Source organism: Sus scrofa, chromosome 8 (assembly GCF_054392235.1).
Source record: "Sus scrofa isolate SSC_HxYL_T2T_F1_AM1 chromosome 8, Sscrofa_HxYL_maternal_Yorkshire_Landrace_v2.0, whole genome shotgun sequence".
NCBI classification, from domain to species: domain Eukaryota; kingdom Metazoa; phylum Chordata; class Mammalia; order Artiodactyla; family Suidae; genus Sus; species Sus scrofa.
This window is the reverse complement of record NC_139390.1, coordinates 139,276,665-139,291,545: the sequence shown is the minus strand read 5'-3', so window position 1 is coordinate 139,291,545 and position 14,881 is coordinate 139,276,665. Positions and strand designations below refer to the sequence as shown.

Below are 14,881 nucleotides of genomic sequence, written 5' to 3'. Positions count from 1 at the left end.
ATACTTTCATCCCTGAAGACTTCCCAACCCGTGATCTTTTTTGTTCACTCTTTCCCTCCTTTTCCGTTTCTTCCTTTTTTTTTTTTTTTTTCCTGGTTTGTTTGTTTGTTTGTTTGTGGTTTTGGTCATTAAACAAACGCTTATTGAGTTCTTATCATGGCAGAAGTTTTATTTTGCTAGGGACTCAAGATTCAAAGATGCAGTTAAGGAACTGACAGCCTAGTAGGGGAGACAGAGATGCAAGAAAGAATCGTGATATTCTGTGATTATGGGTGATAATAAGAGGCATGAACAAACATAGCCACAAAGGAGGCATCAATTAAAATCTGGCTGGGACAGTGAGGATAAATTTACTGAAAGTGAACATTTCTAGCTAAGTCTTAAAGTTTGAATAGTTATTTCACAAGTAAATAAAAAGAGACAGGGGGAAATACATAAATCAAAGCATGTTCGAGCAGCGGAAGCTAGAATAGTCTGCCTGCAAAAACAGAGCGAGGAGAGTGAAGTTTGTGATTGAAAAGAGGACTAGAAATGTTTCTTTTTTTTTACTTAAAAAAATTTTTTAATTATAGTTGATTTACAATGTGCTGTCAATTTCTTCTGTACAGCAAAGTGACCCAGTTATATATATATATATATATATATATATATATATATATATATATATATATGTATATTCTTTTTCTCATATCATCTTCTATCATGTTCTACTACAAATTATTGTATATATTTCCCTGTGCTATACAGCAGGACCTCATTGTTTATCCATTCCAAAGGCAATGTGTTTGAAGCCAGATTGCTAAGGGCTCTGTATGCCTCTAGAACTGGGGACCTTATTCTCTGACGATGGATTGCTAGCAAAGATTTTTAATCAGAGGAAGTATCAAATTCCAGCTATGACAGTAACACATAAAATCCAGGAGAACAGAAACTTTGTTTCATTCCTCTCTAAATCCCTAGATCAGTAAGTACACACTTAACAAATGTCTGTCATCAAGGTCGCATGGGGCCGGTGTGGCAGAGGAACCACTGATAGAAGACATCAGAAATGGGGCACTGTGAGGGGACAGTGTAGTGACCTAGGTGAGAGAGAATGACAGCCTGAGCTAGGGGAGGGAACGTCAGTTTGCTGAGGGGCACGCTGGAGAGGCGAAAGGACTTTGGAGGTAGTATTGATTTCATTAAGTGACTGATAAGGTCTAAGACATCAGTGGGGGGATTTAAAGAGCTGTGCATGGGACTAGAGGAACTTCCAGACAAGAAAGGCAAGAGAAAATGCAGATTTGGGGGATGAAATTGATGATTCTTCTTTAGGGATGTTCTGTGTGGAGTAGAGTACTTTGCAGTCAGTATCGTACATGTCTCATTTCCATGAAAGAGGAAGATGTAAAACTGAGAACCCTCACACCATGGTAATAGCCAAGTTTATGGAAGCCAATGAGATTCCTCAGAAAAAGCTTCACACCAGAAGGTCGCTATTTATGGGGGAGACACCATGGTCCAAAAGAAAAGAGGGAGAGAAACAGCCAGAGTAGGAAAGGAGAGGTTCCGAGAAAGTTGTCTGTAATCTGCCCTCTCTTCTTCTTCTGTATGACTGGTAGTATTTCATTGGTCTTTGAAGACACAGCAGGCTCATCCACACCAGACAGCGTGATCGATGGTGGAAATTTCGTTCATCTTCCTTTGTCAAGTCTAGTCCAAGTCGAACCACTTAGGAATTTAATGACGGTGGATGACCAAACCCCGCATTTTACTCATTAAAATTTTTTACAGGCAGGAGACAAAACAAAGACTTGGCAAAGGCATCAAAATGAAGGACATAGTTTAGTTATTTATTCCTGCCAGCATCTGTAGGTGCCATGAAGAAGTCTACACTGTGGAGTTTAGAATCAGAACTGGCACAGCCTGTGGAAATGTGTCTGTGCTCTGACCAGTTTCTCGTGTTAAAGGCATCCATCCCGAAGAAGATCACCTGGGCTCCAGCCAGCAGGACACTCATGAAAGACAAACATATAAGTGGACCATGGAATTGGCCCCATGCACTGTGAGCCTCTGGGTTTTCCATCCTTGGTGTTTGTTTTCCTGAGAGAAACTCTTTGCAGGGGAGATGTCTTTTTTTTAGTTTTTATTTTTTCACAACTGTGGATGTGGGATGTTCTGCATCAGTGTTTTATGGCAGAATTCATAGTTCTAATTCCAAATCCCTTAATATTTATCCAGCCTGACTTCTCTCTGTGCCGTTTTTGAAATCAGAGTTGATTCAAAACGCAAGTGGTACAATGTATGGACAAAGAGTGTTATATGAGAAATGTGCGTAACAGACATATGGACGACTAATGAGCAACAAACCAGCTTTAAAAAGCTTAGTGCTAGATCATTCACCTCTTATTTCCTAGTATTTTAATATTGTTTCTAGGCTGCCTGCCTGCTGGTATGGAAATTTAACGCTATGTCCCAAAACCTGTCTGAAAGATTTATCGGTCATTTCTCACTTCCAGTGGTTGGATGTGGCTCTCCCCGTCTATAATGATCAATTACCTTAATTCCATAGTAGAGAGCACTTCAATGCAGAGTTAATGGCTTCCGTGACTAAATGTTTGAGAATAATTACCTTATTGAAACCAAAACACAAGAACAGAAGGAGCTCCCACTGCTAAGTAAGCACGTGTTTCTTGATATCAGGTGTAGCTAAATAAATAGAACATTTGGTGGGATATTTAAACCAAATTTCTGTTTGAATGAAGGGATAAAACTGTAACAGGAATATTTGCTGTTGTTTATTTTGTTGACATTAGGTAAAATCAACCTCATTTTGCAATCGTCAGGTTGAGACGACTTTCCTTTAGATTTACTACCAGTTGTTAATTACGTTCTTATTGCTGCTCCTTTTAAAATAACTTTCTCCCGCTATCTCAAATAAGCATCCATCTATTTCTCTTGATGCCGCCTCCTATCGAAAAAACAATATTTCTCTTATTTGAAAGCTCCTCCCCCAATCCCATGCTGGGAATTCTAGCCGCCTCAGGTCTCCTCAGTAGTGGTGTTGTAGAGTTTCTTTGTAAAAGTGGCTCACGGAGGAGTTCCCGTTGTGGCTCAGTGGAAATGAACCTGACTAGTATCCATGAGGATTCTGGTTCGTTCCCTGGCCGCGCTCGACTGGTTAAGGATTTGGCATTGGCTTGAGCTGTCATGCAGGTTGCAGATGTGGCTAGATCTGGTGTTGCTGTGGCTGTGGTGTAGCTGGCTCTGATTCAACCCCTGGCCTGGGAACTTACATATGTCCCACCTGCAGCCCTCAAAACAAACACAAACAAAATGGCTCATGGATAAAATGTTTTCAAGTGGGTGCCAGATTTGTCTTAAGTTTCTTTTGCATTGGAAGCACAGTGCATTCATTTGTTTGTTTGGGGTCAGAGGGTTTAAGTTCCTCTATCCCAATATATTTTGCCCTTTACAACCTCCTTCTATGGGTGCTCAGAGGCCGTAGTGGTGTTTCATGCCTCCCCTCTCAATTATCCTATCAAACCCCAATGTTGCAATTGTCATTGTTTGCTTCTGCTCTAGGGACCTCTCTTGAATAGCACTGAACTGCAGTGCTCCGTCTTGTTTCTCTGTTCCAAAATAGAATGGTCTGGATTGCTGCTCAAGAAATGATATTCTTTTCATGACCTATCATGATCCAGTATAAGAGTGAATACTTTATACCCGTGAGTGCTGGATGCATTTCTAAAAAGTGTTATCAAGTCCACTTGGAACTCTCAAAGTCCTGCATGGCGTTTGGTTAAAACATCTCTTGTAGGCTTCATGTTGTCTTTATCGAAGCCTGTCGACTTGGGCATGGCTGACGTGCCATCCTGAGGGCAGTGTGATGACCAGGCCCTGGACACTGCCACACGCGATGCTTCCTTCTCTGCAGCAGTTACCTACTCCCATGGGCAGACGTGGATGTCTCAGTCTTCCTTCCCACAGAGTAAGTTCTTGAAAGGGTCCAGGGTGACACACCAAGTCAGTCCCCACTCCACCGTACTCTCAGTTTGAATGCTAGTGTGAAGCAGAAGCACCACCACCCGCTTCAAGTTAATATTCATTCAAAAGGCACATGTAACGAAAAACCATGCTATACAATGCATGAAAATTGTTTTTGGTTTTGGTTTTGCTTTTGCTTGTTTAGGTGTGTATTTGTATGCCTTATTTGAGGGATATGTATGTGCTGGTTTTTCTTCACCCACGTTGATCATAGTGGTAAAGGTGACCCCAAGGTAGTTTTGGGTTAAGTTATCTGTCTATACCCCAATGTTAAGGAACCATAGATTACTGCTTTTATTATAATTATTCCTAGTTTTTAAAAATTCTTTTTATGGCCACACCCGTGACACATCAAGGTCCCAGGCCAGGGGCTGAATCCAATCCACAGTTGAGATCTACTCTGCAGCTGCAGCAACACCAGATCCTTTAACCCACTGCACCGGGCCAGGGATTGAACCCTCACCTCCGTTGTGATCTGATTCACTGCAGTCGACTCTTAATCCACTGTGCCATGGCCGGAACTCCAAGAGGTAACTGACTTTGTGATACAAGGCAGATAATTTACCAGTATTCAAATATCTAAAGAAATAGAGATGAGGATTTCGCAGAGAATCAAAAGGGCGATCAACCAAAGACAAATGGCAAGACTAAAACAGTTGGGTGTTAAGTTTGAAGTCTTTTATTCCAGGGAGAACCACCCATGGGTTGGGGAAGTACCATGCCTCGCAAGCAGCAGAACACTCTTCCAGCTGCAGAGAGCTGGAGAAACTGCAGTGCTGAAACGGGGAGTGATTGGCCAGGAGGTCAAGGATTTCCGTATAAGACTGGCAGGTCCGGAAGCTGAGTTGAAGGATTGTGATTGGTTAGATTTCTGTGACCTTGACCATGAGGCATTGCCCGTGCGTGCAGGCTAACTTTGTTTGAATTGGGACCTGGGCTGGGCCGCTGGGGAGGCCACCATCCTGTGGCCCCAGGACACAAATTAATGTTATCACCAGTATCAATGCCGAAGCCAACAGCTTTCCACTTTGCTCTCCCCATGACTTTCATCCTAACTGCCTTTCTGATTCCTTTAGCTTCTTCTCCACCCCACTCTTAGATTTATTCTTTCTCGTTTATCTTCTTCCTTCCTTATTTATGATGTTGTTTCATCACTTCTTCTTATGGTTCTTCAGTTTTCTTCCTTGCTTTTTGCAACTTGAAGAGGAGTCGAATTGATAGGCAGAGCCAAGACAAGGGATGGAGGGAAAGAAATGCTCCAGAGGGGGGAAGATCAAGGTTTGTGTGTGTGTGTGTGTGGAGTGTGTGTGTGTGTGTGTCTGCTGTCCCTGGGGTGCTGAAGATGGGGCAGGCGTAGAAAAAAATTCCCACATAGCAGTTTACTGCTCATATTTTTGTTGTTACTGTTGGTTAGGTTTTTTGTGTTGTTTTGGGGATTTTTTTTTTTTTTTTTTTTTTTTTTGGTGGGAGAGGTTGTGGTTTGGTTTGGTTTGAGGGGTTTTTTTGTTTGTTTGTTTGTTTTGGGTTTCAGGAAAGGTCTCTAAATGAAATTGGGCCCCAAAATATTAAATTGCTGCTATCTCTCTCGAAATACCTTCTTCTTAACTGTTGTTAATATTGTCATTATTAAGCCAATCACTATACTCTTGTTTGAAAAACTATCAATAGAAAAAAGTCATTTCCATCTAACACATGAAGAAGGGAGGCCTAAGGAGTTTTAGCAACTTCCAGAGTCATGCGTGACTGCGGGACACAGGACTGTCTGATAAAACTTCAACATGTTTTGCTTGCATTGACAACAGCATTTTATTCCTAGGCCCTTTGCACAGATCACTAGCAGCTCCATGGCTAAACATGGGTGCAAGTACTCTCTTCGGTATGTGTTTACAGCCACAGGGTCACACTCTTTCCACTGATTAAAGAACAAGATGACTGCCTCAGGCTGGAGCTGATGAGATGCCCTTTCTGAGCAGAGTTAGCCTGGGATACGTGTAAGATCAAAAATGCATTAGGTAAATCATTAAAAAATAATGTCAGAATGTGAACTTGAATATAGATGAATACATTTTCAAAATCATCAAACCAGGATAGTGGAACTGCTGGCAGAGTTGAGATCTTGTTTCTTCACCACTTGTCTTAAGAAAATACAAACAGGAATTCCCTGGCAGCCTAGCAGTTAAGGGTCCAGCGTTCTCACTGCCGTGGCTTGGGTTTGATCCCTGGCCTGGGAACTTCCGCATACCACAGGTGCCCTGGAAGGAGAGGAAGGAAGGAGGAAGGAAGGAAGGAAGGAAGGAAGGAAAGAAGGAAGGAAGGAAGGAAGGAAGGAGGGAAGAAGGAAGGAAGGAAAGAAAAAGAAAGGAAGAAAGAAAGAAAGAAAGAAAGAAAGAAAGAAAGAAAGAAAAGAAAAGAAAATGCAAACCTCCAGAAAGATATAAAATAGTTATTCTAACCACTCTTACAGGGATTTAATATGTGTATTAGCTTTTTAATGGCTTAAGGTATAACTGTGTTGACTCCTGTGTTGATTATTTAAAAAAATAATCAGATAACTTTTCTGGAAATGTTTAAAGCACAAGCTTATTCGTAAATATGTTTAAAGTTAAAACTACTTTTTGCTTAATTTGGGGGAGTCTATTTTGTGAAGAAAAAAATCTCTAGAGGGAATAAAATTTCGATATTAGATAGATAGCTTGAAATTTATTTACAGAATGCAAATAAGAGGCGAACAAAACTATGTTGGTAACTGAAATAGAGTTTTACCTCCCTTGCATTTGGGACAAGGTCAGTTAATCAGTAAACGGCTTTGGCTGCGTGGCAAGCACTGTTCGGTGGGACCTTTCATTTCCTATCTGTACTTCATCTGCACACTTTCAGAGGTCATTATTTCTTTTCTTTACTTGTATGACAGTTTCCATTATGTAGAAACAGAATCAACAAGGAAAAAGACGATGGAAAAGTTGTTTTTTTGAAGGTGAAAGGGTATTAAGATAATACCCAGTGATAAAGAAATAAGGCTGATATTATAGCCTATTAAATAAGGAAAGAATAATAAGTTCTGGAAACAGAATATACTTTGAGATATCATCTGGTCACCTCTCAGGTAAAATTAAATTTAAATTAAGCAGTGAATTAAAAGTCTGAATTCTTCCCAATACCCTCCAAAATTCCAAAATGCCTTTGAACTTCAAACTTCAGTGTCGATACTATGTAAAGCAGTCCATATCCCTGAAGATCATATTTTTAAAATGTGACAAATTTCGTATGATAGATATTCACAGAATAATTAAGATCATAAAGATACTAATGTAGTAATATTTACTAAGTTCTGTAATATTAAAATGGCTAAAGTAACAACAGCAAAAACAGAAGAACAAAAAGAATGTGTATAATGGAGTTCCCATGTGGCTCAGTAGGTTAAGGATCCAGCATTGTCATTGCAGTTGCTCAGGTTACTGCTGTGGCATGGGTTCAATCCCTGGCCCAAGAACTTCCACATACCACAGGTGCGCCCCCCCAAAAAAGGAAAGCGTATATTAAAATGCTTATGCTTTCAACCTGTAGTGCAAAGCGAACTTGGAGAAAACAGGAATTACTGAATAGAAAACTTATTCTAGAGATATATAACAGCCGTTTGACAATGTCCACCTGCTAATCTATATATTTACATATTCTTCATACCAAATACTTCCGTCCTTTCTATCAGCATATTTTCTTTTCTTAACTATTCAGGATGGATCTGGCATTTCAAGATTGCCCGATCATCTCCACTGAGTTTGGAAAGAAGCAGAATATGCAGCAAGCACTATTAAAATGCATTTACATGCAAAATTAAATGATGTGAAGAATTTAAAATTGTCGTATTCTGCAGATCATTTTTAACATTTTCTTCACACAGAAGAAGGTGTTCCTGGCACCACAAGGTCATCAGATTCTCCTGGGGCTCAGAAATGCTGAGCCTGGGTTTCCAGACCTGATGCCTTTGTATTGAACAAAATCAATCTTTCCAATTCCACTCATGTTTGAATGCCACAATGTTGATTTTTCTCTTGAAATAGAGGAAATGAAAACTTCCTTTAAAGAATAGCAGGTACCTGTAATATCATGGCCATAGAATTACTATTATATTTACCACCACATTTGGACTGGTAGTTTGTTTAATTATTCCACTTAAAAATTTGGTTAGCCTGTTTTATAAGACTCTTGTTTCTTATATTACCAAATGTGTAACTGAGCCTCCAACAAAATAATGATGACTCGGAGACTTGAAGCAGTTGATCAAATATATAGTTCTTTACTGGATCAAAAAAAATTTTTGGTTAAAGTAGGGAACTATGAAATAAGACACACAGTGTAGAAATTGCATATCAGTTTATAGCATTTTGGGGTATATGCATTAGCCAGTTTTGATGTAAGGTGGAGCTCTTTTTTTTGAGTAGGAGTTGAATGATTGGTTTTCCTCTTGTCTTTTTTTGTGTAAGTTGCGTTTATAATTTACCACTTATCATTTTCATATTCGCTTCCTGTACAAATACATTTGCAAAGTCATGTGAACTCAGAACCCTTCTGGATTGTTATGATTTGTTTTTAAAGTCAGGGAGGTATATTGAGGTGTGATTTTTTTTTTTAAACCAATAGTTTCTTTTGTCTTGCTCACCACTAATAGTAATTTTACTCTATGTCAATCCTATACAGCAAATCATTAAACTAGTTTTCATGGAAGTGCCTCTCCTTGTTTTGTTTTTTGCATCCGTACTTGAACCCTTCATATTATATACACTACAAAATAATACTTATGGAACTCAGTTCCTCAGTTAGGTAATAAAGGGGAGTCAATGCTTTCAGAGCAAATAGGTTCAGGAAAGGCTAGTGTATAGCAAGTTATGCAGGTCTCTTGACTGAATAACATTTTAACGGCATTTGCAACAACTCTGACTTACATAACATGTGTATGGCAACAAACACAATTTACCCAGCTGATGGGAGCAGAAGAAAGCAGACCTACAAGAAAGGAATTCGCCACAAAACTTAGGGTCCTTTGAGTAACAATGAACCTGTTTTATAGAAGAAAATGGAGACCACGGGCTACCAAATGCATTGAGATAAAAGCTCGTGAAGAAACAATCTTTAGGTTTTATTACGGCAAGCCTGAGAAAACTTGGTGTGTTATAGGTATGTCTGCTGAGGTATATATAATTGTCTTCATCCATAAACCGCAGAGTAAATACTCCAGAATTACCCTTTCCCAGATGAGGTACAACCAGCCTCAAGGTCTCATCCATCTCTTTTATCTCTCTTTATTTTTCTGTTTCTTCTCTTTCTCTTTTACTCTTTTTCTCGCCAGATTAGGCAAAGTTTTGTCTATAACTTCATTTTCAGTTTTCGTGATTAAGCCTTCTGGCCTTAGAAATGGTATCTTCTTGGGCGTGCTCAAGGCAGTGATGTTGCCAGTCTCCCAGGGAAATACGGTAAACTTTGCTCCCAAGACGAGCAAGGGTAGTTCTTCATGATTCCCAACTTTCTGTGCAGCAGCATGTTATGCGAATACAAAAATTGTGATGCATGAATTACTTAACCACTCATCTCTCTACCAGGTCATCTAAGGGCAGTGTTAGTGCTGGCATTCAAACAAGTGTATGTTATGGTCTTACTCTTAGGTAAGACTATTTTGTGTCTGCAGATTTAAACTCTTCATATGTGTGTAACCTGAAGTATTAGTACTTATGAAACGGAGTTCCTCAGATCATCTGTCCATGATTAAAAGGGACCAGATGTTCTCAGATCAATTAAGTTTAGAAAATACCAAATGTAACTTAGTTATTCAAGCTGCTTGAATGAATTGCATTTCAGAGTTTTTAATATGCTTAATGTAGATCTTGCATCTCGTACCAGGTAGGGTGTGTACATGTCCCAAATGTACTTCGTCTGCAACTCTTTTTTTCCTGGATTATTACTACATTTTTAGAAACAAGGAAAAATTAAAGCATCCAAGCCACTGGCGAAGGAGAGAAGCGTGATGAGTGGAGGTACCTTAGTTGTAGCAAGTTCCACTTTTGGGGGTTGGGAAGGAAGAAGGAAAGGTCAGGAATGAAACAAGAGTTGTAAAGGAAGAATTTATGTTACTCAGAGTGGTTGAGAAAGAGAAACCAGAGAAAAATTGCGTACGAACAAAATTAAATTGTTGCTACCTTCTTTGAAATGTGTTCTTACAAATTAGTGCTGTTACTAGGAAGAAACCTAAGATTACATGGACCTATCCATAAAACTCGCCACTTATTTAAAACAAGGGAGGTGTGAAGAATAGTCTAAGTCTCAACTGTGGAGAAAAAGAAGCACAGTGAATATCAGTGCTTTGCCCAGTAGCAGGTGACTTTTGGATGTCAATGAAGTACTTGATGTTTCTTAACCTCAGTTTTCTCGTCTGTGTAATAGACATTCTTAAGCCTCCATTGTAGAATTATTGCCAGAATTAAATAAAGTAAAATGTGGGACAGTGTCAAGCACAGTGCTTGCCAGGCAAGTGTGTGTACAATGATTATTACTTTTCTCTTTTGTTTACACACTCCATGTGCCCTCTTAGCTCCAACAATGGCCTGCATTCTTAAAGGCAAAGTTAACCTTTTACTATTTACATATACTTTAACTTGCTAAGTGCAGTCACTTTATTTTCCTTTTGGTAAAAGGAATCTTTTCAGGGGCCAATTACTTAACTTCGTCTAAGGAGGTAACACTTTCTCATTTGTTTTTAGTACTAGAAATATATCCGAAAAAAAAAAGAAGAAAAATAAATGATTTACCAATCTGAGTTGCACATCAATCAAAGGCAATTATTTATGTCACATCACGGAGACCTGTCTTCATTGTAACTTGCTGTTAATCCTTCACATTGAAAGAGAAGAAGTAGGAAGAAAGTTAATAGTGATTTGTTTCTTAGCAGGATCCATTATGAGAAACCAAGGAGCAAAAAAAAATAATTGACAAGAACCTTGAAACTGTAAGAAATCTCTTTCCTCACATTTCAATTGCCTATCACACAGTAAACTAGACATAGCATAAAATTTGATAGGCAAGCAGATTTTTAATCAATGTTTTAGGATCCTAAAAATAATGTAACATATTGAAAACTGAAGTGGGATCAATAACATTTGTTGGATGATAGGCTGCCATCTTGGGAGGTTCATTTTATTTATTCAGTAAGCAACGAGAGAACATACATGGGAAAGAAATTAAGCCGAAAAACTTACCTGTTGCTTTAACAACTTTCCTGTAATACTCTTCCTTCCAGAAGTTCAGCTTGCGGCCAGGGAGCAATTTGTTTGCCAAACCGTAAATGTTTATATAGACTTACTAACCAGAAGAGATAGTTCATCCATTGGCAATCTATTTACCAAAGGCATTTGGGTTATCCTGACTGAGTCCTACTCTCCAGGGTGTATTTAATATGTAACACTTCCATTGTGGCAGAGATTCCTGGAGATATTTAAAGTCTTTGTCGACTCAGACAGCACACAAAGTCAATATCTGAGCCCTACTGCTCTGTCTAATGTAGAGATTATGGTATTTTCTTTCCCAGGAAGTTTTGTTTCCAGGTGGTTCCATTGGCTGGATCTAGTGCCTCTACACTTGAACATTCCAGTGGAAGTTGACACAACACCAGGGTTCCCTGTCTCAAATAACCTTCCAGCTTTTAACTGGCTGCCCACTTTTAAGGTTGGCTGAGAGAAGAAAATAAAACCTCAATGGTCTGAGAATTCTGGTCTGGTAATCACGGGTCGCCCTTATTTGTGACATGTTCCCCTTGGGCTGAGTGACAAATTGACTTGGAAAAGCTGATCAGTACTGTCTGGAACACAGTGTCAATCAGATGTGACCAGAGTTTTGAAAGGTGATGAAAACTTAACGCTTTCTAGTTGAAATTGATCTGGGCGTTGGTGAAGGGTTTCATTGCTCTGTCTCATGTCCATTTGTTGTTGTTGCTGCTGCCTTTTCCTGTAGGAAACAGGTTATTTTCATGCATGCTTTAACAATAATCTACTGAGGATGTAACTGAGGGTTTATGTGAAAGTATTTCTCCTTCGGATTCACTGAACAGATCAAAAACATTGTTTAACTTTTTCGTAAATGAGAAACTTTGTATACATTTATACTCCAGGTGAGAGGGAGAGCAAGGTCAAAAGCTTTTTCTAACTGAACACTCTGATCTTTGGTCAAAAGCATCTAAAATCTAAAAACTTTTGGTATAAGCTGGACCTGTGGCAATGCTAAGAGCAATGGTATACACTAGATTTGCTTTCACTGCAAAGAGGCTGTTAGAATTTAAAACTTAGAGTGAGCATTTCATTTCTCTTCTTATTAAAAATCGTATAACTTGTTCACCTCAGGATTCTTGTATGGTATAGCCATAATATTTTGGTGTGTTCTTTCCAGAGTGTACTCCCATAAGTGAAAATTATACTAAGTTAACTCTACAAAGAGATATATTTGAAAACTTCCACTGTAATGTGAAGCTACTGTAGGACTTAAAACTGCTTGCTTTTCGAAGGATTCTTTAAAAGACAAGCCAAACCAAAGCAAACAAACAAAACCCAGGGTATTTTAAACATCAAGATTGCCCTAGCAGCTTTTCAAAAAGCACAGATTTTCAGGCTGCTGCTCAAAGATTCTGATTCCCTTGATCTGGTTTGGACCGTGTTACCCCAGTTGTTTAAAACCCTCCCCAGATGACTTATTGGTACTCTAGACCCCAGTCTAGTATGGTGACTAAAAAAACAATGTTGTAGCTTATTTATTTTATTTTATTTATTTGTTTTAATTTCCCCCATACATTATTTTTTTTCCTACTGTACAGCATGGTGACCCAGTTACACATACATGTACACATTCTATTTTCTCACATTATCAGGCTCCATCCTAAGTCACCAGACATAGTTCCCAGTGCTACACAGCAGGATCTCATTGCTAATCCAGTCCAGAGGCAATAGTCTGCATCTATTAACCCCAAGCTCCCAATCCATCCCACTCCCCCCGGCCCTCTTGGCAACCACAAGTCTATTCTCCAAGTCCATGATTTGCTTTTCTGTGGAAAGGTTCATTTGTGCCGTATATTAGATTCCAGATATAAGTGATACCATATGGTATTTGTCTTTCTCTTTCTGACTTACTATGTTGCCATTTTCTGATAACTTTAAATGGAGTATAGTCTATAGTATAATCTATATAAATATTGAATCAATATGATGTACATCTGAAACTAATATAATATTGTAAATTAACTACACTTAAGTAAAAATTAATGTACTTTTAGAATACTTGGGGGGGAAAGTCGGTTTTAATTAAAAAAATAAACAAATAAAATGTAAAAAAAAACCCAATGTTTTCTGAGATATATTCCATAAAATCCCATCTCAAATCCCTTGAGATGACTTGAAAAGAAAAAATTCTATAGGCAAGTATGTGAGGGATACTCTGCATATTATCCTTTCTTAGAATTTTGGAGAACATTTATAAGTATTAAGACTCTGAGACGTCCTGCAGAAATTACATCTGTTTAACGTAGTACATTCAGTGGTTTCTCGGATGGATTTGATCCTGGATAACTTTTCATCACAAGGCATCTTTGGACATACTACTAAGTGAAATTTGGCAAGATCTGAATTGTTATTGACATCAGTGCTGCTTTTTTTTTTTTTTTTTTTTTTTTTTTTTTGGTCTTTAGGGCCGCACCTGAGGCATATGGAAGTTCCCAAGGAGTCACACTATTTTTGTATGATTTATTTGCCGATTGCATGAAACAATCAGGAAGAAAGCAAATAAATAAGTATATGTAATAGGCTTGTTTCAGTGGCTTAAATGGCCATTCCTTGAAAGGAATAATGGCTTTTTGTGAAGAGAAACTGCTAAGAGTGCCCTTATCAGCATATAGTTAAACATCTGCTGAAGAGCAGTTTGGAAGCGAACCCCTTTTGTGGGTGAGTGATTCTTTTCAAATCACAAGACTTTACACATAGACTGGTAACAAAACAATTTACAAATGCTTAATTATTGCCTGTAATGGTAGGATCAAACCGAAAATTATGGTCAGAGGTCAGGGGACAGAGAATGTATCAAAATTCGTTACCTGATTTTTTTAAATTTAGCATTATATGCAAAACCATAGTTGGAGTTATCTTTAATTTGTGGTTTTTGTCCATTAGGAAAAAATACTAGAGAAGCTCTGGGTTTGAAGGTAGAGATACAGTCATAATTCTAAGGAAGAAAGCATTTCCATAGCACTGGAAAATATGGAAAAGAAAGGAGGGCAAAGAAGGATTCGTTTTACCTTCCAGAGAAGGAGAAAAAAGAGAGTGATTTGTGAATCAGCATCTCTTCAGGTCACATGGGCCAGTCACTAAGCTAGGCACAGAGGTGCATTATCTCGTTGAAGTAGAAGAAATTTTCTTTAAATCCTTTTTTTCTTCAGAAAATATAATCTGTTGTTGGAAGTTATTAAAAAAAACAGATGTGATAACGGACTTTTACAACTATTATCTGTATTTACACCACGTACTTCCTTTCTCCATTCTTCTTTCACCTGCCCCGTCCTCTCTCGTTCCCAATTCTTTCTTCCCTTTGAGAAGATGACCCTATGCTCTTTACCTAACAGTGAATCTGATTGAAGGTGTTAGGCACGTAAACGAAGAGCTTTGCTTAATGTTGGCATGAAGAAAAGCTTCCCTGACGTTTGGTTTCCACTGAACATCAATCATATGTGGAACATAAGCTCACTGTTGCCCCTTATTCCTACACGAACACCAAGAGCATTCTGCCTTAAGTTATCATGACAGTGGGACCATGGGAAGCAGTCCGTTTCCCCCTT

At 38.7% G+C, this 14,881-nt stretch overlaps 1 protein-coding gene and 1 long non-coding RNA gene across 45 annotated transcripts in view; one reads left to right on the top strand and one right to left on the bottom strand.

Annotated features, from left to right (window-relative positions):
• ARHGAP24 (Rho GTPase activating protein 24) overlaps positions 1–14,881 on the top strand; it is an 826,886-nt gene that overhangs the window by 726,328 nt on the left and 85,677 nt on the right. The window lies entirely within an intron of this gene.
• On the bottom strand, positions 5,808–11,748 carry LOC102163744 (uncharacterized). The gene is made up of 2 exons (XR_014813497.1): positions 11,271–11,748; positions 5,808–10,905 (listed from the first exon to the last, which is right to left on the bottom strand). It is a non-coding gene; the product is annotated as an uncharacterized LOC102163744 (long non-coding RNA).